The sequence below is a fragment of the Phalacrocorax aristotelis genome, chromosome 16 (assembly GCF_949628215.1).
Source record: "Phalacrocorax aristotelis chromosome 16, bGulAri2.1, whole genome shotgun sequence".
Taxonomy (NCBI): domain Eukaryota; kingdom Metazoa; phylum Chordata; class Aves; order Suliformes; family Phalacrocoracidae; genus Phalacrocorax; species Phalacrocorax aristotelis.
The window spans coordinates 7,968,225-7,991,251 of NC_134291.1; the positions used below are offsets into that span (position 1 = coordinate 7,968,225).

General features: G+C 46.6%; 2 long non-coding RNA genes across 3 annotated transcripts; both read right to left on the bottom strand.

The window, feature by feature from the left end:
• Nucleotides 1-8,153: 8,153 nt before the first annotated feature.
• Nucleotides 8,154-20,237, bottom strand: LOC142065267 (uncharacterized). Of its 2 annotated transcripts, none has more exons than XR_012663326.1 (3): nucleotides 18,789-20,237; nucleotides 9,227-9,335; nucleotides 8,154-8,631 (listed from the first exon to the last, which is right to left on the bottom strand). It is a non-coding gene; the product is annotated as an uncharacterized LOC142065267 (long non-coding RNA). The 2 variants fall into 2 exon arrangements; XR_012663325.1 differs by lacking the exon at nucleotides 18,789-20,237 and adding an exon at nucleotides 18,352-18,770.
• Nucleotides 15,375-18,235, bottom strand: LOC142065266 (uncharacterized). The gene is made up of 2 exons (XR_012663324.1): nucleotides 18,101-18,235; nucleotides 15,375-16,677 (listed from the first exon to the last, which is right to left on the bottom strand). It is a non-coding gene; the product is annotated as an uncharacterized LOC142065266 (long non-coding RNA).
• Nucleotides 20,238-23,027: the final 2,790 nt, after the last annotated feature.

Consider the following 23,027-nt stretch of genomic DNA (forward strand, 5'->3'; position numbering starts at 1 on the left):
TGGGGTGAAAACACCAGGTGCTGTTTTTATGGAGGGTAAATTGAGGGAGCCTGGAGCATGCGAACCTCGCCCCTTGCTTCCCTGCCATTTGCCACGAGATTCCTCCAGACTGATTGGCAGCGATGCCAAATGATGAAGGAATAAAGAGAGTTTATGGACTGGTCTACATCCCATTATGGATGTGATATTTCACCATACCATTATTTCGATGTTTGTGGTACAGACCCAGGATAAGGTACATCCCTCTAAAGGCTGCGTCCATGCCATGTGCATCCAACCAAAAAGGCCGTTGCAAGGAGAACAACTTCTGAAGGAGGCTAAGCTTGATCTCTCTTCTGTTGGCTTCTTGTTGCTCATTATTTTAAGGGTTAATTGTCTATTTTGGACATGCTGATTGCAGAGAGGTTGCTCAGAGAGGTTGTGGGGTCTCTGTCCTTGGAGATACTAAAAACCCAACTGGGTATTGTCCTGAGCATCCCGCTCTGGCTGACCCTACCTTGAGCCACGGGACTAGGCGGTGCCCAGAGGTGTCAGCCAGCCTCAGCCTCCCGTGACCCATGGGACTGAGACAGCAGAGAAAGAGAAAAAATTGATGGTAAGCTGTGAACACAACCAAGTTGCACGTTTCCTGTGCAGAAACAGGAGCGTGCATTTCTTTATACACCAACTGCAGCAAAGGGTTGAAGAAAAAAGGTGCAATGGCATTTCTCTTTTACAGGGTCAAATGCGAACGTGCCTTCCAGATAGCAAATGCACAGCATCAGTTAAACTCCTTCCTTGCATAGTCCTCGTAATGCAGGGCTGCCTGATGCTCCTCTGCTAGCTGACAAACAAAATGCCAGCACTCTTTATGCTGAAAGAAGATGGGTTATATTAATAAAATTATTTTCCTAATGAAATTTAAGCCTGGAGAAAAACAACAAGGTTTGTTCATGGAGGGTAATTTTGTTTGCCATAATCTGTTTCGCTTACTTCGCTCTGTGATGGCAGCTGCAGGGAGGCATCTAGGAGGAAGGAAGGAGACTTCTTATCTGAGAAGTCATGGTATAAAGGCATACTGGAGAAGGTAGCTTATTTTTAAACTCTTGCTGGATAATTTGAAAGATAACACAGTGTGAGCTTGCTCCTGTTCCCATCTCACAGTCTGAAAGGTCTCAGCAGTGCCAGGCTGGATCCCCCACCTTGAGCAGCGATGCCTCCAGAGACCTGGGGCCTGGCTGAAGGTCCTACCCCAGGAGGACGTTGCAGACCCTGACCATGCTGGCACATGGCTGGCATGGGGCAGCGGCCACGCTGGGGAGCAGCACCCTTGGCTGAAATATGGAAATTTGGAAGCTTATTGCTATAATCTGTGGTTATGATTTCCAGCCCTGCCAGCAATGCCGGGAATCAAACCACAGTCTCCTGAGTGCAAAGAGCCTTTATTGTAATCCGATAAAACCTTAACAGCCAGTCGTCTTCTTTTTATGGTAAATTAAGGGCCTCATTTACTCTGCAGTGGCCTCCTTGCCCTTTTGTTTAAGTCTCAGTAAGAGTGAGGCAGGGGAGCATGGGGAGGGAAAATGGATCCCAGATTCCCCCATGCAGCCTTGCGGCTTTCAAGAATACAAACAAAATCCTGTTTTCTCAAGATATGATTTCTGACTGGCACTTTGGCACCTCACTAGAGCACCTACAAGCCGTAAACAAGGTCAGTCATGAGGTTGCATAGTATGAACTCCAGTGCACCTACTCCACAGCAGTGTCCAAGTTTCCCTGTTTTGTTTCTTGGAAATGCAATCAGCACTGAATCTTAGATTTCTCCCATACTGGCAACAGCAAGCTTTTGCCTCAAACGTCTTGACTGGAAACCTTCCAGTGAAACTGTACTTTCAGCTGTCTTGGTTATTTCCATACAAAATGCTCCCACTTGCAAAGCACTGTCCTCTCAGATGGAGACGTATGTATGCTGCGCGCAGTTGTGATAACTCATGGCACTAATTACAGGTATCTGTTTCTTTATGGGATACAGATGGGCTACCCAGGGACGCTGCTGCTCCCCAGGTCCCTCTGCAGAAAGGTTCTGTTTCCATAACTCTGGGGTAATTTATGAACTTCCTTCATCTTTTTGGCAGACTCAAACTGTTGTACTCAAACTGATCCGCTGCAACCCACCCTTACAACGTAATGCACTCACCTCACTGCAGCGAGTGATGCAGATTCATCAATCAACCCTACATCCATTTAACGACTCAACGTGTTCAAAGCCATCACCTGACCTCCGGGGAATCCCTTCTATTCTGAATTAGCTTGTCGTTTGTTTTTGCCTTTGCAGCACTCTCTGTGCTCTCCTGTTAACTCCTCTGTTTCAGCCGTGCCGTAGCAGAGGCTTTGCTGTCAGTCACTGTGCTACTGTGATGGGACTGAATGCTGAGAGCAAAGTATTTGGGAACAGTTATTTCTGGCTAATTTATTCACCTGTCAGAGTCCAGCATGTGAGTGGCGAGGGACACACCGAGAGCAAGTACTGACCCCCTGGCAATAGCTGCCAAGTCTGTGTAGTTGCACCGGGGTTTGGGAGGGCTTGCCACACTCCACATCACTGTGAGTGATTCCATGCATAGGAGTCAACCCCCTCATATGCTTTAACAATACAGGAAAAATATGTTTCAGCAACACTTTTTTTTCCATCTCGATTATTTTTATATATTCTCCCTAAAATAAAAAAAAATTTTTAAAAAAATCAGCAGTTAAAAATACTTCATGACACAAATGTTAGTTTAACAGTTCCTTCAGGGTAGTAACCGAGAGAGGGAATTACAATTTGAATTATGTGCCCAACAAGACACAATTTTGGTCTGTTTTGGGGAGTGCTGTGCACCTTAATTTTCCAAGCAATTCAAGTATTTTCAAGAATTTCTGAAAATCAGGCCTGAGACTTAAATCAGAAACCCCTTAAATGGTTGGTCTTAAATGCCTCAGTCACCTTTTCTGCTTCTCTTCTTATTGCCTGGAGCACAAACGAGTGGAGCTCCTTATCTGCCTTAATAGTAGGGCTATCGCAGTGATGAGGCGACTAAATGCTCAACACCTTCCAGGACCAGCTGCCACGGTCAGGACAAGATCTCAGACAGGACGGAGCTGCACAAAAGTGCAAACATCAGAACCAAGAGATAAAATAATCTCCAGAAAAGAGAACTACTGGACTAAAGCCAAATTCCCTAACAAAGATCTCAGCAGATCGCTTCTTTTCATCATGCTTTTCACTGCAGCAAGTAGATCTCACTCACTTCGGGGCTGGTTTTCAGTGCAGCTTCACAAGGCAGAAACAGCAAACAAAAGAAGTTGGAATGAAGAAGATTTCAGCCATCATAAAATGCTTAAAGTACCGATGGTTTTCAATAAAGCCATCTTGATTTATTATTTCATTTTCCAAAAAACTGCAGATCTTGATTATTCCTGGAATATATTTTAAAAAAAATAAAATAAAAGGAAAAAAACCAACCTTGAAGGTATTTTTGTCAAATATTTTCATTCCTTTTCCAAAGGAAATAGTTGATTTTATAACTGCAGATGCCTCTTCGTGAGCTGTACAACAAAAATCCCATGATTTTTCCATTCGTTACCCAATCCAGGCTCACTTTTGCATCCACAGTAAGGTGTTGCCATTATAAAACTGGAACACAGTGTTAACATTTTTATGGTGTGCCCATAATTAGCAACTTTCTTCTTTGTCCCTCTGGTTACTAATTAAAGAGCAGCTGACACTTAATGGAAACTTCAAGAACATTCTGTTTTGAGATTATTCTGCCAGTATTTCCCGTATTTTCTGCTTTTTATTAAAACTAAGGGTAATTCTACAAAAATAAGCTCATTATTGTTTAACATAAGACCTATGGTCCCGCATGCTCCCAGCTGAAATTGTCATGTGTCTGCGTGACATCGTAGCAATTAGCTCTGATGCCACAGGCATAGAGGTGTGATGTCAGCTGGGAAATGAACAGCTGGAGTAAATGAAATCTGAAATTCAGTGCAGCAGGAAAATGAACCCCCAAACACGCACGCATGTACACAAGGAGAAAAAGCAAGTAAAAGCTAAGCAAAAATATTTTCTTCTAAAGCGAGCAGGCTTTCACTGGTCACATTTACTGGTAGACTTTCATAGCTGCAAAAGCCTCTCCGTGTTCCTGCCATGCACTTGTTCCCGTGCTGCTCCGCCAGTGCATGCACAAGCAGCTCAATGCATGGTTATTTCTGCAGTCAGGACAACTTTGTGCATAAGAAAATAAGGCAAACTCTCCAGGAGAGGAAAATATGTCTCTGAGAACACCGTGCACCTGCCATGCTTGCTAAAATTATAGCAAGAAATGGGTATTTCTTTGTAGTCACTCATACATGGGAATTCCTGTGGGACAATGAGTGTTTCCACCACACAGGTGCCTCCCATTTTCCATCCAGATCAAGCCTGTAGACTCCAGCAGAGGCCCCAGTCCTGCAAGGTATTGAGAACCCCAATATCTCATGTCTTTCCATGGAGCCAAGACCAGCCTGCTCCTCACCAGAGGTCCATGGTCACCAGCAGCAGAAGACCCTCTTGGTTCATGTAGACCTTTGCAGAGCTCCATTGGAGTCAGCAGGAACTGGAGCTGGAGACCCTCAGCAGGTCTCTAGAGAAGCCTTTTTGGTACTGCAAGTTGTTATTTAAGCCTCTAACTCCAGATCTGCTATGCAAATCTGATGAAATTTGTTCACCCCCAAATTTCATGTCCCTGGAGAGGATCTCTGTTTGGCTAGAAACTAGTGAAATTTGTCATAAAGTTGGATCCCTTCCATATAAACAGTTACACGTGAATAAGAGGAGGGCTGTTAAATCCATCTGTGTATAGCATGGGGAATTTTTGCTTTATGCTCTGCCTATGTTCAGGCTTCATGGCTTCATTGCCTGCCAAAACAAAAAACCAAACCAAACCACCCCCAAAGAAGTCGTGTGATCACTCCAGAGTCCTTGGACAGGAAGATAATTTTGAATTAAGAACCTTACATTTACCAAAGGCTCATCAGCACCTTGTGCCTTTTCTCTCCTGACGGATTACTCACTTCTAGTAAGCTGATACCATTTCCAGGTTACATGTGATACAAAATTGCTCCAGTATAGTATTATCATCACCTTTTAGCTTTGCAATTCTCTTGCAAATTACCTCTTCTAACTTGGTATATCTGTCTGTCTGCCAGACATTGAAGGCAGGGAGAAAGCAAGACACAGGCAGAGAGTTCATTTTTCCTACTGGCTGACAAATTTCAGGCTTAAGAAGGGATGACTGTGGGCATGAACTCAGCTCTCTGTACGGTCCAGAGGGTAGAGTCTCCCTTCTCCTCAAGCTCAACAGATGGTTTTGGAGGTAGGACCATCTTCCAGGGGCCATCTCAGCTTGACAGAACAATTTTGAAGGAATTTCAAGAGACTTCACCACTCCTCTTTCTCTTTTGCTCTCTCCTACAGCTATTTTTGGATTCACTGGTGTTGCTGTTCCTGATTCTGGCCAATCTGCCTTGCAAAAGATCATTTCCCTGCATATTTGCTGAGTGTAAACATAATCTTGCAAAATAGAGTATGTGCTTGCAGAAGGTCTGAGGAACAGCAGAGAAAAGGGGAGTTGCGCAAAGCACAGCTGATGAGAGATCTTGTATTAACAACAAAGAGTTCCTCAAATAAGAAATTGGCTGCAAGATTTCAGTGTCTCAGGCTACTGGAGCAGTTAATGAGTGAGGAAATAAATAATAGATGGAGAAAGCAAGCCCTGCAAGCAGATTGGTGTTTTAGGCAAAACTTAACTACTGCATTTAGCATCCTGGTATGAGGTTTCCTGTCTTACAGGGACATTGAAACGTTAGTCCCCTCCTTGTATCAGCTCTTTGGGGAGCTGTATCCCAAATTTACATGCCTGGGTTGCTGCTAAATGGGGACAAACCAGACAAGCCTCAGAAGAAGCCGCTCAGTACAGACCGGACAGAGTCCTGCCTCGTAGCCAGTCTGAATTTTCTGAATGATACGTCAAGGCTGTGCAACACCAGGGCTACCCTTCGCTTAGCAAATGTCTCCCTTTTCCCATCTGCAAGGGCAAAGTTTGTTTTTTCGCCTTTGCAACCGCTTTCAGAGACTGCTTAAAATTTAAAAATAAAACACAGGTTCTGCCAAGAAAACAGGTGTCCGCTCATTAACTCCTCATCACATGGATTTTACAGCAAGTGAAGGGACAATGAACACATGGGAAAATATACGACTCTGATAGTGCATTGTTTCTTATATTTTTATATCGATAAACACTGACTCACCTTCAAAATCATAATCCAAAAACAATAAAGGGAAGTACATGGGGATCTCATGGTCTTTGCTGACTTTGTTTTGCTTATGACCCCAAAACACTGTAAAAGGAATATCCATAATCATGTCCTCTGTCTGCAAAGTATGGCCTACAGTGCTGTGTAAGAGCTGAAAAATCATGCAGAACCTCTGCTTCCTGACAGGGAGCTGCAAACTTTGTGGAGTAATAGCTAATCACTTCAAGTTTGCACATACAGTTGTTTTTTTCTAGCTTTAACTTCTTTCAGAGAATGAAAACGTACCATATTTTTCTCATTTGTCTTTTTCTGTCCCACCAAGTGCTGCATTTCATAACATTTGAAACGTTGGTAAAATGTATTTCCGATTCTTAAAGGGGATCATGCATGAAATCAACTCCAAAAGGGGCCAGCAATGCTCATAACTAATAAACATCAAAGGGGAACATTCTTCTTCGTGCACTGCTTGCTGTAAAAGCACCAAAATTCCCACTTCAAAGTGGATCTGCTGTGCTGCAACGACGGGCGTTAGGAACATGTCCCGAACACAACATACCAGTATTTTGATGAAACACAACAGAGAAGTGACCCTAAAAATACTGCGCAACCACATGTGCTAAGACAAAGGTGATGAGATCTCAAGCCTCACGCCCTGATCTCTTCTGCAGGGAAGCAGGAAGGATGTCCAGACCTGCAAGATCAGGAGTGGTTTGAAGGTCATCCCTATGAGGTGTAGACTATTGGCAGAAGGAAGGAGCCAGGTGTCTGTGGGCATTGATGCTCCGGTCCAGCACGGCAAATCCTTCCTTGCAAATGTATAACTCAATGTGAAAATTGTCCTACGTCCAAAAAGGCAGTGGGAATTTCTTGTTATTCTCACTAACACCAGGATATTACCTTACATGTCATAAAGCCTACCAAAAATCATTAGAAGTCTTCTCATTAAAAAGGAAAGAATGAAAAAGGTAGAGCTTTTTCTATAGGTTTGTGATATGTGAAAACCACACTGCCGGAATTTAAACGTCATCCTTTAATAGCGTTCATTTGAGCTCGTATTCACATATTCCCCCGAGGCTGAGGAAGATGAGATATAGGTACCTCGGCTCCCCAGCCAAGATTGATTGCACAGCTCTGAGCGGATATTTTGGTGGCAACAAGTCCTGGACAAGAAGAAGACGATGGTGAATAGTCAGAGCAGAGCCTGTCACAACAGACTTTATTGCCCAGTGCAGCCCGAGCAGGGGCAGGGACTGGCTCTAGCAGACACCCACCAGCACACCAGGCTGCATCCCTCTGTTTGCCTGCAGAGACAAAGTCCTCTGCTCCCCGCGACACAGAGGCGTGGCGGTGCCCCGCGCACTACACGGCAATCGTAGCTGCAGCCAGCTCTCCCACCAAAATCCCAGGGCACTTCTCTTGGTCCCCCTTTTCCCTGCGACGCCGCGCTCGCTCAGCCCGTGCCTCTCCCTGCACCGAGCCCAGCAGAGGTAAGGAAGCTGGTGTCTCGTTGCTGACAGCTTCCCTGCAGCTGGGCTGGGGGCAGCGGGGCTTCAGGTCTCAAAAAATAACTGGGTTGCTAAAACAGAGCCCTTGTCCTGTCTGCCATAGCTGTTTCTCTGTTATTACTTTTACCTGCTGTTCCAGGAAAAGTAAATACTTTCTTTTCCTTGATTTCCCTTTTATCATACACAAACATCCCACCCAAATTTCTCTATGTCTTTTTTTTTTACTTAGTTACCACATAACAAAAATGTTTCTCTTATGTTAATTTTGTTACTCAGGCAAAGTAAACCATTGCTCCTCAGTATGTCGTATAAAAGCCAGAAATGGAGTGACTCAGTCATGCAGGATTTTATTTAAACCATTTGTCCTGTGGTCAGAGTAGATTAAAGGCAGATCAGGTTGCCCTCGGAGCAACACTGGGACAGTGAGAGTGAGAGATGTTGGCACTTGCTCCCTAAACCACATGCAGCTCGCGTGACTGTGGCTTCCTCCGGCCTCTCTTCGCCTTCTGTAAATGCGTCTCCGCGCAGGAGCACCTGCGCCCACGTGGGCTGGGGGGCACATGCGGGGCACTGCGGTGTGGTGACCCCCAGGGATGGCCAGCACGCACCAGGGATGGGCAGGTCAGGAGGAGGAGGTGGTGGGAAAGCGCACTTAGCGTTTCCTTGTCCCTCCACATACCCAGGGGTACCTGCTGGGTTTTTTTGCCCAGCCTCGTGCTGCTCATCTGCAGAAGGATTAATTGGTCTGGGAGCGTGGAGTGGGTACGTCAGAGGTTTTGGGATGAAAATCCAAAGCCTCACAGAAGATCTGAAACAAAATACATGTGATAAACTCGCTGTTCCCTGCAGAGACATCCCTGCTGGACCATGGCAACTGCAAAAAGGATCCAGGTGTGTTTTACTTGATTTTAATAGCTGCTGTCACAGAGTCACCACCATGTGCTTGGTGCCGACTTGGGGTGAGGTGAAAGACGGTAAAAACCAAACCCACTGGAGGAGCCCCAGACCATGGTTTCACACTACGAAGTGGTCAGGGATGATTCTGGGTCCTCTCCTCTCTCCGGCAGTGTCTGCTTGTCCTCCTATCACCCCGAGCAAGGATCCTTCCCCTGCCAGCACAGCTGGCCACGTGATTGCACAGTGAACCAGACTGGGAGTTGATCTGGCTTTAAAATAACCCAGCAGCAAAATAACATTTGGTTTAATTTTAAGGAGCATCATTTCCCTGATCTGGGTCTCAGCACGTGCCAGCACAAGAGGAGCAGGAACTGTAGGATGGGGAAGGAACCGGCATGGGAAAAACTTTGAGCTGCAGGTAGCCTCTCTGAGCTCCAGGAGCATTAACCATTTTTTTAGAAATTTAACTTAGGGCTTTATTAGCTCTAAACAAAGCATTTACAAACCTGAGTCTGTCTTCTTTCTCCCATGATATATATGGTGACTCTGGCAGCAGATGGCCAGGGTCTCTCCTGGCTGTCTCACCAAAACACAAAGCACAAGAACACTAAAGTGCTGTAAAAAGAGAGAATAAACATAAATTTTCAGTGTGAACTGTTGCAGACTGTCTTTTTCATGGCTACAGAGGACTTTTCTAGGGGCTTATATATACACACGTGTGTGTGTGTATATACACACATATATATTTACGTAGCACACAGGAGGCTGGCTAGCTAAGCCCAGGCAGTGCCCTTGCCATACACCATAGATTTATGCAAAGCTTTTCTCCTAAATTTATCAACCCAGCAACTCGCATAAACAATAGATTTCCCCATATTAAAAAAATATGTTGAAGGCTTTGATTAACTGCCTCATCTTTCTGAATCCACCCATTAGATCCAGGTAACGGGGTTGCAGTCTGGGATGCATTCTGCTAAGGTCAAATCAACTCATTACCCTAATCCTCCGAGAAACAAAGCCTGGCAGCCCTGCATGGATTTTTATTACAGATTACAACTCTTGTGATCATTTAATCCAAGAAATTACTCAATTCTTCCAGTTTACGAAGTCAAAATATGATTGCTCTTCAAAGAATGCAAACTTGTATGAATTAATCTCTTCATCTAGGGATCTAATGGTTTTTTACTAATTTTATACAAAAATATTACCATGTGTGGGCTCCATAAATCTGTCTCACCCTGTTACCAGTTACTTTCCCCAGATGCTTTGAACTTTTGCGAAAAGTTGCTTAACCAAAAAAGCACAGCTGCCACATGTTGTAATTTCCTCTTTGGGGGCATCTGTTACCGTCTTTACAAAGGTTTTGCCAACTTCCCTGAGGATTTTTTCTCTATTATTTGTTGTATTTCTCAGTATCTTTTAAATTTTATCCCAGAAAACAAAGCTGCTTGTTACTGTGTTTTCAGCACCTTCTCAATACCCTGAAGGATGCAGTCGCATAAACTCAGGTTATATTCAACATTTAGCAAATAAATTAGATTTCCCAGCCCTTTGAACTCTATCAGACAAGTTTTCCAATGCTTATTGAGTGTCTGACTTTTTGTCTGACCAGCGTTGGTGTCAAGTTCAGGGGAGGAAAGGAGAGAGGAGAAACTTCCATAAGACAATAAATTAAAAATAAAAAAGAATAAAAGGTCACGATGTGAAATGTACCTTTATGTTCTACAGCCCAAATTCTTCCCCTTGTGCTCATGAGTCCTTCTCCTGGCTTCAAAGGGGTTTTTTTCAGAGAAGGTGAGTAGGACTTGGCCCATGTTCCTGATGACAAACACTGACATTCCTCGGGTGACCTCTAAGCCCAACACATCAAAAGTTTTGCTTAAGTTGCACCTACAAAATATGTCTGCAGAGGCACAAACAGCTGCTCTATTGTAAAATGAGCAGGCACATGCCAAAATGTATAAAGCAACAAGCAGAAGGCCACGAAGATCTCTGCTCTCTCAAGAATGGGGTCTTTGAGATGGAAATAAGCGAAATTTAGACTGGGGTAACATGCACCACAAAGCAATGTGGCAGCACTTTCGGGGTCCTCCCACGGTGAAGAACAACCATCTGGAAAATGCCCGGCCATGCCCCGCCGTGGCGGTGGTCTGACATTTGACACGGGGAATGGAAACAGCGGTAATGTGGTCCTGATGCTATCAGGGTCTGTAACACACGTCGGGGGTGCTGGAGGAATCAGGGGGGTGCACTGGAGGAATGCTGCCTCCGTGTGAAATGAAAAATTACCCAGAAGTTTGCTTTGCAATGCAAAATTATTTGCATGAGTGTTCCTGGGTTACAGCTGTATCCCCTCCTCACTGGCCTGATGCATGCTGGTGCACACAAACTGCTGCTCCTCTCCAACATGCAGCAGTGCTGGGGGCCGAGCGATGCTCCCCAGAGCACCACTCGTTGCTTTTTCCAGCCCAGAAGCTTCCCCACTTTTGGAAAAATAAGCAAAGTTTGGCAGGAAGGGCACTAGTTGTGCCTCCAGTAACCACTGCCGGCTCCTCAGGCTCGCTCCTAGGTACCCTCCTGCTTGTCCTCAGCCACCATGTGCGGAGGTGAGTCATGGTGGCTTTCCAAACACTGCAGCGGTACGGAGATAACGCCACAAACAACTGCACACCCACGCAGCAAATTGGCTCAATTACTCCATCTCTTCTGTAGTTTGCATTAACTGAATGGTCTAAATAACCATATCTATTTCCAGGCCTTGAGGGCATAGGTGCCATTTTGCAGCAACACACTGTTTCCCAAGAAAATACGAGCATTTCAAGGAGCTCAAGCAGGAATCTTGACTCATTGTTTTCTAACTATACTTGAGGATCTGTTTTACTGTGTGGCCTTCTAAAAGTTTATTTCTCTCCTGACTAATATGAGGAGCGAGTGAATGATTTTATTTGGCAGATATTGCTCATTTCTCCCATTGTTTTTTTTTACTGGCTTTTTTTTTTTCAGTTGTTGTTTCTTTTTTAAACCACAGATAAAATTAGCTGAGTTTGAGTTTTGTTTTGCCTTCTGCAGCTTAATTTTAAGTGCAAACCTTGTCATCATTCCCCTCTCCCGAAGACAAGGAGCTGAGAGAGGAGTGTGAGTAAGCCAGAGTTTCTCATCTCCTTCCTGCAGAGACGTGTCTCAGGTTCTCAGAGCACTGGTAGCTCTGAGATAAAAGATCAGCCTGAGAGTAAATGTTTGACTTTTCCTCTTAGATTACTCTTAAAGAAATCTACCTTTTACATTATGGCTAAAGCAAATTTGATCTAAAAGCTGGCATGGCTCAACAGGAGTTGCCTGCAACATGAATGTCAGAGTGCAGAGCCCGAGTGATGCAAGAGGAGCGACCCCAGTCCCTCCCTGCTCCTGCACGCTCCCACGTGAGCCACCACTCGCCCCATCCTACAAACAACCTCCCGGCGGAGAGACAGACCTACATTTGGTGGAGTCGGGGTTGTCTTCCACGTTCCTTATTTTTATTGCAGTGGCTAATATGCCTGGGGTTTTTCCTATCTCCCCATCAAGGCTTATGGACACGGTTTGAATTGTGCCTGAAGTTGCTATTTAGGGCTTAGGTGGTAATTACCAGTAAGCACAAGGGGAATTATTAGACATCTCCCTACCCCATATGACTGGCCATTCATTATAATCCTAGGCTTAGTACCCATAGTAGCTCTGCTCTTGGAGTAATGCAATAAACTGCCAGAATTGCAGCAGAACAGTTTTTCAAACACATCATTTTATGGAACGCCAGCATGAAATTTGAAAAGGAAATAGGGAAAGAAAGGCCATCCTAAGCTCCAGGAGCTCAGCACCTCCAAGAGCTGAGCCCTTCAGAAGCAATACCCTAGCAGTGGTCCCTGCTATCATTCTCTTTTAATGATCCATTTGACTACAATTTGCAGAAGCAGACTCTGTAATATAATTAATCTTTGACTATAAAGTAACTGCTGTGCTGCAGTGAGGTTGAGAAAAATATGCCTTCTGGAAAGTGCTTCGTCTTATAATACGCTGCTCTCCTAATATGTATTCTAATAACAGTGTAAAGGGGAAAACCATTTGGAAGGGTATGTTATATCTTGGTGCTTCGTGTTGGAATTCATGTCACTGTAGAAGTTATTATTGTAATAAAAAGTAAAAATGAGTTCTCAAAATACACTATAGCATATTATTCAGGACAGCCTGTAAGCAGAGCCTTAATGTTAAGCACATGCATGAATCACTCTGAAGTCAAACCAAAGACTTCTGCTGCAAATAGGGATGAATTTAAGTTAGCTGTTTTCCTGACTCAGGACTCCACGCCGACCCTCCAGATAATACAAAAAGACAGACGCAAACTCTTGGGGAAAAAAAATCCTAATCACGTTAAATCAGTGGTAAATTCCCCTTCACCATATTGCAGCCCAGACTTCATTGCTAGTTCAGGACAGAGTAAATAACTCTGTTTTTAGAAACACTTGCACGCTAGCTGTGAAGCCAAGCATGCACATGGCGCTGCATTCGTACGCTCCTTGCCATTGCACAAGACCCATTTCTGAAGGGATTAGACTCCATCGTTTGGTTGTTTTGTCTCTTCACAACGAGAAGGCTGTTCTGGTCCCTCTTGCTCTGATGGTTAGAAACCTTCCCCACTGCACCCAGGATCGGTGTTGCCTACCCCGTAGTTTACAGCTCCTCTCGCTACTTACGGGTTCTTCCTGATGTTCTTGTATGTATTTTGAGCCTTCGTTGTACAGAGCTGAGCAAAACCAACCTCTCCTATTTTTCTGTAAGAGGAGAAGTTCCACGTTCCAGTCATCTAATAAACCTTCTCTAAATCTGTTCTAGTTTAAACTAATTTTTCTTGAAGAGAGTGACCAGAACTGCAGTTTTTTGAGATGCCTTTGGCTAGACTTTGCTCAATGACAGGAATCTTATCTCTCTGGGAAATAATTGGGTGGACACATGGAGAATTAAGTTTGCTCTGTTCATCAGTGCATCATGTGCCACAGTGTCGTTATTATACAAGAAATGTGTAATGCTCCATCACCTTCTCTCTGGTTTTGAGTTCATGAATTGCTTTTCAACCTTAGCTGTGGTTTTTCACTGCTTGCACCTTACCATCCTGCTCCTGCACCTCTGCAGCTTACAAAGCCAGAATCTCAGCCGGGGATCTTCCTGCGCAAAAGAAACCTGGCTCCCTTCATTTCTTTATTTCTTATATTCTTTATTATTATTTAGTCTTATATGGTTTATTTCTTATATTCTAAAAAAAGTCTCATTTTTAAGACTATAATAAAAAATTTAGGTTAATGCTTTCAACATTTTCAGTAGGAAATGCTGGGCTCCCGGTGAGGTGTCCCGCTATTTTCGTATACGTCCCAATCTACGATCGAATTCACGCAGGAGAACTCTGAATGAAGAAAGCAGCATCGAACAGTGCATTAGGCTTGCTGAGGATGTCTCAAGCCATCATTGCTCAAATTTTAATAACAGAGAATGGCAGCCATAATCTGGAGCGACGCGCACGCCGCGACGCGTGCTGCCTGCTGCTACCCTGACAGCACAACACAGAGTTCTGCCACCGGTGGAGAAAGCAGCTCATCAACACAGAAACGTAAATGGGACAGGGTTTTTAATAGCAGGGGAGGAACACATTGCAATGATGTTGGTTTCATAGGGCATTTCAGATGTATGGTGTGAAATCAGGGTCTCTTGAGGTCTTTGTTTATGGGTGTTGTAACTCAGCTATCGCCTCTGGCTTTACACATATTCCTGCAGTAGGTTTCCTGGAGATTTCTCTGTTTTATTAAAGATTTATTGCATTATTTTCTTGCAGAGAAAAAAACAGGATGCCTTACACTCCGGAAACTAATAAGACCATAAGAGCTGCCCCACCAGAGCAGATGAGCTTCGTCACCAGCATCCTGTCCCTGAGAGGTGGCTGCCGAGGGAGGAGTGTGACATACAGTGACCCCGTAAGGATGGCTCCTGAAATGCTCTGCCAGCCACAGCGACCATGGCTCGGGCACGTCTCAAGCAAAAGCATCTGCGAGAGCACCTGCTCTGCGATTCCTCATACAGGTGGTGCTCCATCCCTCCGCTGTTGCCCGGTCCCACGGGGCTGTGTGCCCATCCACAGCTCTCCTCAATTGTTCCTGATTAACAGGGGTGGGATGATGGCCTCAGTGTGGCCACTGACAGATACGCAGGCGACCTCAAAGGGAACACGAAAATCCCTGACTATTTAAGGAGCAACTGCAGGAAAAGCAGTAAAGCAGAAAATGTGGCAAATACAGACTGTCTGAAATGCTGGGAGATTGAAATTCTGCAACTGAGGATCAGGTTGTTCAGAAGATTTACAAAGTATAGTAGTAAGCCGCGCAAAACATTTTAACAAACCCTCTGCATGGTGTTTCTCATCAAAAAAACCCCACGTATTGGAGTCAGCACAATGTATTTGATCTTTCATCTGGTTCAACTTCCATCACCCTGAATTCAGGGGAAAAAAAATGTAACACTCTGGAAAGATTTCCCAGCACTGAAGTTTTGTGAAAAGCGTGCTCTGCCATGCAGGGATCTCTAGCAGAGACAACTGGTGCCACCTAGGCCAGGAAAGCTGATAAGTCTAGCAGGCAGCAGATAAATTCCTCTAATGAACAACGAAAACAAAATAATGCCCACAGATACACCCATGCAAACTCACTTAAGGCATTGACACTGTATATGAATTGAAACTTGTCATTACTAAAGACTTTCAACTGAGATCATGAAATAGGGATGCAAAGTAGATGGAAAACATGCCGGCAGTTACGTCTCCTGCTTTTTTCTTCTTATTTTTAAAAATAGGTGGTTTTGTAATGCTTCCCCAAGAGGTGAAACAAGCCACTACTAACCCATACCTACACGTCTGGTGCAACCTGCCAAGACCACAGCTCTGCAAAATCCATAACCTGTCCCTGCTTTATCAGGAAATATAGTGTGTAATAACCCATACTATTGCCAGTTAACGTGATTCAAAGACGTATTTCTCATCCTTTCCATCCCTTCAAGATAGTTGCTCATTATGAGAACTTATTCAGGCAAAAGTCAAGAGTGAAGCGGCCTTCCTTCCTATTGTGCAATTTGTCAAGATACTTAAAGGAATTTTAGGAAAGCAAACCCACACTGAGCATCAGACTGACAAGGCAGAGAGCTGCCAAGTTATTATTACAGCATTTTGTTATTATTTAATAGGAAGCATCCCAGACATCTTAACAAATAGGAGTCCCTTGCGGCTATTTTGCACAGTATTTCTTGGATCCTGTGACTCAGCACTTTATCAACACAGCAATGATATAAAAAATGAGACTCGAAGAGGCAATGAACAGCAGTTGTGGTGGATCAGAAGTGCTGGGTGCACTTGTCAGGACAGCCTTGGTGGGTCCTGTACGAACCGCAGGAGGTCCCAGACCTCTGGGCTTCTCCCTTCCAACACCCAATTGTCCATCTCACTGCCCAAAGGAAAGACTCTGCACCAATGCTGGGTAAACAAGGTAACGTATCTGTCTAAAGGAAGACTCAAGTCATGCTAGTGCGTTTCCCAACCTCCTCATGGTGGCCATATGAGGGATGAAAACTGGTTTCACACCAGCATTTGCTGACAGCAAAATATAATGAAAAACATTTATATGAAACAATGTAGACCACATACTAATTGGCATTTTATGTAACCACCCTGAAGATCATAAGATTTCAATTTAGCATAGCTAATCATGGCATCGATTGCGTTCCCCTGGAGCCATGCACTACTCCGAGGGCGTACGGCGGCACTGCTGTCCTGCGGCTCCAAATCACGTACGTCCATGGATGTATATTCTCATCTTGTCAAACCCTTCAAAGCAAAACAAATGCTGAGCACAGGAAGCCTGACGGTCGTGGCTGCGAAACAGGTCCACAGCTGTGAAACAGGAAAAAGAAGGAATTAAAATTCAGTCCAGTCCATTGAACTTGGCCACCAGTGGTGTGTCAGTAGCTGATAGGAAGCCTGAAAGTCTCTTTAATCCTCCTCAAGGGTACCTGGGCCCTGGGGCCTTTGGACTTTACATCTTAGGTAAAGGCATATAAAGAAAGGCAAATGCAAGGGGACAGGAGGACATGGGTGTGGAGGACGGGAGGACAGGCAGGTGGACACCCAGCAGTTTCTCCACCTGCTGTGTTGCTGGTTCTGCGTAGGACAGTGTCCCAACCATCAGCCCAAGGTCACCCAGGACATTTCTTCCACAGCAATGAGCAGATGCCCCAAGGTGAGATCTGAGTTGATCCTGTTTGAGAGTTGGGTCCGTGTTTTCAAAAATACAGACGTTTTTAAATGTCCAACCCATCCTCCTACTGGTTGGCAAGAAAGCAAGCTCTGAGCTCCAGGCCACGTCCAGGGATGTGGCAGCTGAAGCAGCACACCCAGCGTGTGAGACCCACCAGGCCGGCAGCTTCGCAGAAACCCTCACTCGGTGGTTTGCACCACTTGCTAATGTCTGAGACCTGGCATTTCCTCAGGACCTGGAAGTGGAAACATTTGCATGTGCTGTGACTTCCAATGAAGATTACCAGGCTGAGCATCTTGCTTCAGACCTGGAGCTCATCCCAATCTTGTCCACGAGGTTAGCAAAAATTCATGACCGACCTCCTGTAGGAGTCTCTTCTTTCTACCAAATATTTGCTAAGGAACCACACACCAATGCTGAACTGAATGAAATAATTTCATGTGCTGGTCATGACCTGCCACTGCTCCTGTGTGAGTATGTAAATAAAACTGGTTGCATCACACCAGTTTTTAAACTTCTGAGTCATTGCTGTATAAGCATCATTTTTGGCATAACATTTCAGGTGTTTTCTACCTTAAAAGTTGGGGTTTTTTCTTTGCAGGAACCCCAACTACTGTAAAAACCTTATTTTTACAAGAATCAGGGGTTGGAAAAAAAACAGCAGAGACGCTCCCTTTCGCAGGCTGGGGAAGGCTATGCACCGGTTTGGTCCCTCTCGCGGTTTCCCTAAGCATCACTCTGCTCCCCCGGTTACCCCCGCAGTCACCCCCAGCCCTCTTTGCTCCATGTCCTGAGAGCCAGAAGCAAAAAAAGGCAATGCAGAAAGTATGAGTGGATTTCCCTTCCACGGCTTCGCAGAGCTCTGGCGTGGGGCTGCTCCGCTCCTCCCGCTCCCACCTGCTGCAGACCTTCTCCAAGGGAGCAGCAGCATCTCGCAAAGAGCCTGAAACCTCCAGAGGTGCATTTTGCTTCCATCCTCTCCTCCCCCCCTCTCCAATCCAGGGCATAAAAATACAACCAGTCACACAAGAGAAACATTAAACAACAACAACAACAAACCCAAGAGCCAGCTGCTGCAGCAGCAGGGAGGAGAGAGTGCTCGAGCAGGTCCACGGCCGCTCTGGAGGGCGGGTATGTGGGCGGCCGTGAGTGCCAGCAAGAAAGTAGGTCCAAGGTAATCAGAGTTAAAAACAAACCCACCATGTCCCGTACCCAGGGTTGTTGTTTTCTCGTGTGAGGTTACTCAGGAAGTTTGCAGCAGGATATGCCGATGACCTCTGCTCGGGCAATCGCGTTAACACTTCGCTTACCTTTTCTTCCACAATAAACGGCATGTTTCCTCCCTGGGAATCTGGCTTTGGCTGCAGGTTTCCTGTGCTGGGGAGCAGCTTAACCCTTGGGAGGTCCCATGCCCCAGCCCCACCGTGCACCCCATGAGGTGGTGGGACCGAGATGCATCCCATGAGCAGGTTGGGTGGGTGCAGGTGGGGCCTTTTTGCTTCCCAGCGGGGACACCGGGGCCAGGGAAAGGTGGGATGGGGTGTCCTTGGAGGTGGCGGGGCTGCCATGCAAGGCTTGGGGAAAGGAAGGAAAATGGAGGAAAAGGGGAAAAGGAGAAATGGAAGAAACCAGCATTGGTTGGTATTTCCAGGCAGAAAGCAAGCAGCATTTCAGCTGGGGGATGGAGGGAGATGGGCAGGTCCAAGCCTGTGGGGATGGGTTCACATTAACCTTTGTCTGGAGTCACCTGGAGGGAAGTAGCTGTGATGGAGATGCAGTCAAGGCAGGAGATGGGTTTAGCGCTTATGCAGGAGCCCAAGGATGGTCCACAGGGCTGCAGGGTGATGGGGAGGGATTCCTGCATGGGGATCTTGGCAAAAGGCCAAGGGTGGGCTGGAGGGAGTTTTCAGGGTCTCTCATAACCTGGCAGAAGAAATGCTGCAAATAACACTAGGATAACACCTATGGATAGTTACCAGGTACAGGACATCCACCTCCTCCACGTGCCAGGACAGCCCAATCACTCATGGGGCTGGTGGGACTCTGCCCAGCCAACCACAACGGTTCCCAAGGTTAAGAAAACACTTTGTTCTCGTCCAAACAAACCAGAAAATAAATCTGAGGACAGGCCATATCATGACAGTTGGACGCAAATAATATCCTGGGGTGGCTGGGAGGCACCCCAAAGCCCAAAAGGGCTTGGATGTGGGAGACATAGCGCAGGAATAGCCGAGCTGCTCAGCCCTCCCTGCTGTCCCGAGGGATCCCTTTGGGATACTGCAGCAATTTGGCCTCACTGGCTGCCAGCAATGCTGTACTCAGTTATCTGTGCTATATAGGAGGGAAAGAGGAATAAGTCATGAAAAGCAAACCAGCAAGTTGTTTGTTTGGCTTTTTTTTTTTAATTTAAAATGAAATTAAAGTAATTTTCAGTCAAAAAATAGTCAAAATTCAGGGTCCATGCAGGGTGCTCTGCTTAATGCCATGACCATGGAGGCCAGAACATAGGATTGTCCATTCCAGAAACATGCGGAGGTTCTACCACGTGGACGCAAAATAAAGGTTTGTTAGCCAGAAAAAACATCTTCATCGTGGGGAGTTGGGAAGTCCTGTGGAGGCACCTCCCTGGAAGGAGCATGGGTAACTCCCTGGAAAGCCTTTGCTTTGTACCAAGAGCTACTCTGTCCCCACTGCTCACCATTACCTTACAGCCCCTAATAACCTTTGGACTAAATATTCAGGGTCTGAGGGGTGGAAATCACATCCTACCCACGTATTTCAGCTCCTTTGAAACTAGAAGTAGCCTGGAAGAGAGCCGGGAAATATTCTTACCCTCCACCTGCAATACCTGCCTTTGCTGCGTCCATCCAGGGCTGTTGCATTGCAAGAAGGAGCAGGGCAGCACCATCCCCCAGGCTCTGATGGCTCCTACTATCTTGGTTTAATGGCACTTTGTCACTGGGGCGGGGGGGCCACAACAATGGCTCAAAAACAGGCTCTGGAAAGAGCGACTCACTTGCTGAGCCGTTGAGGATGTTGTTTATATGTTAGATCCTGTTTTCTTCCTCCAGCAAAGTGCTTCTCCTCCCAGGTGCATCTCCCGCAGCTCCCCACCACGCCGGGGCGAGAGGCGGCTTCCTGCCGGCATGACCCCGCTGGGAGAGGCAGGGCTCAGCGCGGGGTAGCCCCCGCCGCGCAGGGCAATGCCGCCTGGGCCAGGGAAGAAGTGCTGCAGCCGGGCACCTGGGCTGGCCGACATTGCAAGGCCCCTCGCCTCCGTGGTGGTGAAAGCAAGGCCTGTATCGAGCACGACGCACGCTGCTGTCTCGCCCGGGTTATTTGGGTCCGTGCGGGGCTCCGGGCATCCTTCAGCCTCATCAGGGACTAAGGGTCCGAGGAGCTCGGGGTGGAAGGGGTCACCATCACCACGAGGCCCTCCATGGGGCACGGTTGCCCGGCCGGCCCATGGAAAGCCCTCAGGAGCTCGCGTGAGCGGCTTTAGCTGTGCACAGAGGCTCCCAATGCTGTGGGATGATTTTCCATAGCAATTATTCCTGATGATGCCTCCAAATGATAGCAAATGGGACACTGGTGCCGTTTCCAGCACATACTGCTCTGCAGGGGGACACTGACTCGGGGGTCAGGCCAAAAAAATCAGTATTTCTAATTTTACTCCAAGGGAGGGAAGCTGTGAGCCCAGGGAGGCAGCACAGGCGCCACAGCGGTGCCATGCATGGTGGTGCCACCAGCCCAAGGGGCTCTTGCTGCAGCCTGTGATGCCCAGGGGACCCCTGGGGGGCGACCCACCTCCCACCCTGCCTTCAGCATCTCCCGCCTCACCGGTGGCCGAGGACGCTGCCCGGGCTGACACGTCCCCGCATTAGGGGAGGGGAGACGGGAACCGGGACATGAGCTGGGAGCGCAGCAGCTGCCAACATGGGAATGTTTGAACAAGGAGCAAAACCTCATTTAAACAAATAAATAAACAAGCTGACATCCTCTGGGCCCAGGTTTATGATAATAAAAACAGAGCGCACAGCTTGTGGGAGGAAAATACATCGTGTATTTTCACATCTCCCATTTCCTCCTAGACCGTCGCAAGAATTTCCTCCGAGTCCATCACTTCCTTCTGACATTTTTGAGCTCAGAAATCCCTATCTGAGCCTGGTGCCCTCTCCTTGAGGAGTGACGCAGGAAGAAATGGCTTTGAAGGATACCTCTCAGCCAGATTTTTGTGCCTGGTTGCTTTGAAGTGCTGGAGGCCGGGCAGAGACAAAGCAGAGCCAGGGATGGGAGCCAGCCACGTCCCAGCCTGGTGTTTTCCCCTTTTTCCAGCCTCATAACAACCTCAGAGGGCTGTGCAGAGCAGCACTGTCCAGGTTCGTTTTCCCCCATGAGGGTCTTCTCTAGCTAAGCTCTTCCTATTGATTTTCAGAGGATTTTCAAGTGTATCCCTAACTCTGAGAAAATAAGATGCAGCTGGGACCTGCATTTGCACCTCTAGCTGAACACATTCTGGTTCGGGGGTATTTTTTTTGTTGTTGAAACCCTCTCTTGCAGTTTGCAGTTGAGGAGTGGATAGAAAAGTCCACATCACACTGGTGCCACAGGGCTCAGCAGTCATTAATTCAGTGCAAAGCCACGGCTTTCAAGTGAGCAAATTGAGGCACCAAGAAAGCAGCTTGCTTAGTCGCCCTCCCAGCTCTGTTGCAGAGTCCAAAACAGACTCCAGAAGCCTTTATCACTATTTTCATGTGAGGGTGCTTAAAACTACCTGTGCTTTCAAAAAGAGGGGATGAAGTGTTTTCCTGGTGTCTCAGCGCCTCTTGTGCTAGAGCAGCGCTTATTTTTCACTGATTTGCAAATGAGCTTGAAAAATTTGTGCTAAATCTAAGATTACAGTAAACAGGTTACGGCGATGTGAGCTGGGATATCCTGGAAAGCCCCAGCTGCCCTGAAAAGGAAAAAAAAAAAAAAAATAAAAAATGTTACAAGTGCATGCCGGAGTCCTTTAAATTGAGGTGAAGTTGCCCTAACTCTGGCTCCAGCCAAGGCAATTTTTTTCCCAGGGAGTGGATGATTTGGGCACCTTTGCCCTAAAGCAGTGACCTTCAGCTTTCACCTCAGGGCCGTGTCCCCAGGGCAGTGCCATTCATGCTGTGCTGGCCCCCGAGCCTGAGAGAGACCCAGCGGCAGTATCACAGGGGAAAAAAATAAAGTCACCTTGGGAAGAGAATGCTTCCCATTTTTTGGCTCTCAGAGGTGTCAAAGGAAGCAATCTGACGTCGAAGGGCCGGAAAAAAACAGCTTCTTGGCTGATGTTGCTCATGTACAGCGAGGTCACTTAGAAAGCTATCAGTGGCTTAAAAATAAATGCAGCATGGAGGTTGCCATTCAGCAATATCCTGTATCCGAAAGCTGCAAGGGGTGTAAGCAGGAAGAAACTGGAATGACCTTCCCTCCCCCCACCCCCATTCCCACTTTTTTTTGTTTTCTTTTTCATGCTCCTGGCAGTAAATCACTGAAATTTCTGCATTTCAGTGATTGCGCTTCATTAAAAATAGCCCAGGGAGCAGCCTCCGGTGGGTGATGCCCGGCTGTGCGTGCTCCTGCTCACCCCCACGCCGGCCTGGCAGAAGCGGGTGCAAGGCTGACCCGTGACGGTGAGCGGTGCTCGTAGGCAGCGCTGAGGGAATCGCTGCATGCCGCTTTTGTGCTCCCTGCCTGGACATCTGCGGCTGGACACCGAGCTGAACGTGCACCCTGGCCCTGGGCAGCATGGCAGCACTAAGACGATGATGATCGGCTCCAGGTAGTCGGTACTCCATGCCCCATCCTGTCTGCAAAGTAAGTTCACAGACATGCTCCTGGGAAAAAAGAAAATCCTCTGTGTAATATATTTAGTTTTTCATAGCTGCTGCTTTGGCAGGTTAAAAAGGCAGCACAAATACATCAACCTCTTCCTAACATAACTTTTCCAGGCAAG